Source organism: Lampetra planeri, chromosome 31 (genome assembly GCF_965212315.1).
Source record: "Lampetra planeri chromosome 31, kcLamPlan1.2.h2, whole genome shotgun sequence".
In the NCBI taxonomy this organism is placed as follows: domain Eukaryota; kingdom Metazoa; phylum Chordata; class Hyperoartia; order Petromyzontiformes; family Petromyzontidae; genus Lampetra; species Lampetra planeri.
Genome location: NC_136137.1, coordinates 12,496,067 through 12,500,314, shown reverse-complemented (window position 1 = coordinate 12,500,314; position 4,248 = coordinate 12,496,067). Strand labels below are relative to the sequence as shown.

Genomic DNA, 4,248 nt, shown 5'->3' with positions numbered 1-4,248 from the left:
AGGTGCTCAGGTGTCGTCCCATATTTAAAAATCATACAATGTAACTGGTATTTGCCAAATATCCCAATGGTGAAAAACATATCTGCACATTCTTCAATTCTGATTGCATATATCAGTGGTGCCGCATGCCTGTTATCCAGCACTGAGGCGAGCGTTGATGGATCGCATATATTTTGTGCAACTCCCTTCCCCAGTCGCCAGAAGGCAGTACATAAAGCACGTGGTGCCCCCTCACGTGCATGGGTTTTCTCCGGGTAATCTGTTTTTTCCTACACGTATAAACACTCATGAGTTGTCTGAAAACACTTCAAATAAAACCCAAAGCAGGACCCTTTCTGAAAAATAATCTTATAGTGTAGTTCTCCAGAATAAATATATATATATTTAATTCTGCCGATTTCAATACTTGGCAGGACCCTCCTGAACAGGAGTCTTGAGACTTAAAATAGGAAAACACAAAGTTCAATGCCATCTGATCAGGGTTAAGGTATAATATAAATGTACACACCTAAAGGCTGAATTAAAGCAGGGGAAATTCGTCAGCAATGCACAGGACCATATGCAGGGGATTACAGAGGGAGTTGAAAAAGTAAATAAGCCACCAGTCAGCAGGCGGAGGATGAATGGTTAATAAGTATGCAAAGGAAGAGCATGAAATGGCAAAAACAGGAAGTAAGTCCTTGAGAATGAGACAAGTGGTTATGCTTGCATGTAAGAATGAGATTCCTGGCAATGTCATTCGATTGCTCATTTTTTTTTTCATGTGACCAAGTAAGCCACTCCCATGTTTTAAACAAATGAGAAATGATACATTTTGTTGGAGTAGGTTGAAGCCAGTTAAGAGTAAACAGAGAATCGAGGCAACAAAAAAGATTAGACGTGAGTTGGTGTTTATATGGTAGCATCATTTAAATGGTGGCCACAGTTGAAGCTGGGATGATTTTCCCGGGTGGAATTAGATACATTGAAAAACACAACAGACGCCTGTGATTTCCTTAGCAAAACAGACAATAGTAGGCTTCAGGAGTCATAACATTACCTAAAGTAGAATCATACACGTTTTTTGAAACGCTTGTATTAGGAGGTCACTTCAGCTATGCACTTTTAAATCTAGATTGAAAATATTTTCTTTAGAACTGCTTTTGTGTTTAATTTGTTTGTCCTTCCCCGCACTTACAATTAATACGGTTGGCTATGTACGGTGTGAAAGAAGTTAAACATGCATACACAAAGTCTTGAAAAATATTTTGGAGGATAGCGCAGTCACTTAAATTAAAATCTGAGGTCTAAACGACGAGACTTGACCTCCACATATCAGAAGATATGAGGGCATTACATTCATGAAATGCCCACATACGTTTTGATATTATTTTAGTATTTTGTCCATCCCTGCTGGGACCCTGGTGTGGGGCTTGGTGTTAAGCCTGTCTGCCTGGGAGTTGAATTTCTGCAGCTCAACTCTGGAGTGTGCTCACATCCCGGCCTGGCCCTAGTGAGGGCTGTCTGCCTTTGGAACGGCTCTGCTGTGCGTTTGCCGCACATCTCCAATGCAACTCTGGTTACTGCAGTTCATCTTTGTTGATCCTCTATTTCTAGGGTCCTGATGGGACCTGCCTGCCTACATTTCATCTCTGTAGTGTGCCGTGTTCCACTGGGGTTTTGGTAGGAGTTTGTTATTTGCTGCTTTCTACCTGCAGCTGCCTCCTCCAGCGAATGTTACCTACGTACATACATACGTGCCAACTCAACTGTACAGCTTGCCTGCTGTCTGTTTTAACCCACAGCGTGCAATCAACCCTAAACTGGCCTCTACCCCCAGCTAGTGCTAGCTGTCTATCCTGGTTCTGTTTGTTGCTTACCATGCATGGTACATTGGAATCTACGGATGAAATGCGCCTTACAAATGTAAATTATTACTATTTTTACGGGGTTTCTTTAGGTGCTGTCTGCTTGCTGCTCAACCCTGCATGCCAACTGCTCAATTTGTACTGTGCTGATTTCCGCTGCTGGGACTCCACTGAGACTCCTTTTCGTGGCTTAGTTCTGTGGTATATCTATGTGTGTAGTGTGGTAAAATACGCGGTGTGCACTGTTGGCCGAGGGCATCCGAGGGCAGGCAGGTGCGCATGTGCAACGTGAAGTTGCACAAGCAAACCTCCACCTCATTAAGGGGAGAATCGGGTGCAGACGGGGTCGGCCCGGGGTTGAACGCTGACACCGAAGGTGTTGCCAGGGAGACCTGCGATAAGAGGTGATTGATGGCCTGACAGGCGCCAGCCTATTGGCTCTAAAGAGACACATGGGAGGAGCTGGACGATTTGGAGGGGGATATAAGGAGGCGCGTGAGAGCGGAGCGGGAGTTCGTGTTGCTGGGGACCAGAGAGAGAAGACGTCTCGCCGCTGCCGCTCAAGCCCGGAACGGACCTCAACCCTCACGAGTCGCCGGGCGGGTGATGGTTGATCCCCCCGTCTGGGTCGGACGAGTGAGTGGGTCTGAGGGAACGTAGGCTGTGTGAGCGCTGCTGTATGCAAGCCTCTGTGTGAGCGAAACTGGGTGCAAGCCTCTGTGTGAGCGCTGTTGTGTGCAAGCCTCTGTATGAGCGCTGCTGTGTGCAGAGCATTGAGTGCGGAGCTGCTCAGAGCAAGAGCTGTTGTGTGCAAAACCTTGGGTGCGGAGCTGCTGAGAGCAAAAGCTGCTGCGCGGAGCTGCTCAGAGCAAGAGCTGCTGTGTGCAAAGCCTTGAGTGCGGAGCTGCCGAGAGCGAGAGCTGCTGTGTGCAGGTTAGTGAAGTGTAGCGTAGATAAGAGTGGGAATTAGTAAACAGAAGTGACCATAGCGACAGTGATAGGAGTGCCTACAACTGGTGCAAGAATATGCTAATAAAGTGTAAGCAGGTGACTTGTTACAACGTGTCAGTCTGAGTGATTTACAAGATGCTACATATGTGAATGAGGTATCAGCACAGCGGAGGTGCCCACACCTTTAATAACTCTGAATTGCTTTGTACAGACACTGAAGATTGTTGGTCTTTATTAAATCCTTTTTATGAAGTTCACTTACTTGCTTGCTTGCGCGCTTACGACCGTGCAAATCTTTCGGTCATTTTTTAACCCACTTCCCGTGATCCAATCGAGCTGACATTTTCCACACAGACTCGTTGTGCGTGACAATTTATTTTCGTGAAATTTTTTTTCCAAAATTTTACACTTTTTAGGAAAAAATAATGGTATGACTGTGTGTGTGTGTGGGGGGTACTGTTTGTATGTATGTGCGTGCAAGTCTTCGTTCTGGTTCTGGTTGTATGTGCTTGCGTGTGTGAGTGCGTGAGACGAGGTGGCCGAGTGGTTAAGGCGATGGACTGCTAATCCATTGTGCTCTGCACGCGTGGGTTCGAATCCCACCTTCGTCGCGATTTTATTTATTAAATCCTTTACATTAAGTTCACTTGCTTGCTTGCGCGCTTACGACCGTGCACATCTTTCGGTCGTTTTTTTACCCACTTCCCGTGATCCAATCGAGCTGACATTTTGCACACAGACTCGTTGTGCGTGACAATTAATTAGTGAAATTTTTTTTCCAAAATGTTACACTTTTTAGGACATTTTTTTTATATGTAATTACCAATTGCTTAATGGTGGCAGGCAATCATCTGACCCTTAGGTGGCAGCCATCTCAAGCCAGAGGACGAGAGGACTCTAGCCGCCACGCATATAAAGGATTTATAGTGAAAAACTTTGTTTTTACGGGTTAATTTTTATTCGTATATGTTATAGTATGGTGACGTAATTTATATAAGGAACGAAACAGTCCACCTGTTTCGTTCCTTATATAGAGGCGTAGATGTGGTGACCACACTTCTGCGCTCTTGGGCAAAGTGGGGGGTGGGGGGATTAACGAGTCAACGTACATTATGCATACACATTATGCGAGCCCGTTGATATTCTCCACAAATCTGGCGGTCGTCTGATTAAGCTAGTTGTAATTACTGGTGAAAAGTAGTACTCAGATTGCAAATGTCGTGGCTTGGCTCTCCAACACACCAGCGTGCTGTACTAGTTACGACTTGGCATGTTTTGTTTACGTGACAATGTTTACTAGTCGGGTGGTGGCGGGTTTAATGACACATATGTACGCGATCTAACCCAAAAAAACTCTATTATGGATGATATTGGTCACGAAAGCCTACGTGTTAAACTATACGTGCCATGTTTATAAAACCCACACACACTCATGACACAAACTAAGGCT

General features: G+C 45.2%; 1 non-coding gene across 1 annotated transcript; it reads left to right on the top strand.

Moving 5' to 3' along the window:
* The first annotated feature begins 3,327 nt into the window (after positions 1-3,327).
* TRNAS-GCU (transfer RNA serine (anticodon GCU)) lies at positions 3,328-3,409 on the top strand. Its single transcript has one exon. It is a non-coding gene; the product is annotated as a tRNA-Ser (tRNA).
* Positions 3,410-4,248: the final 839 nt, after the last annotated feature.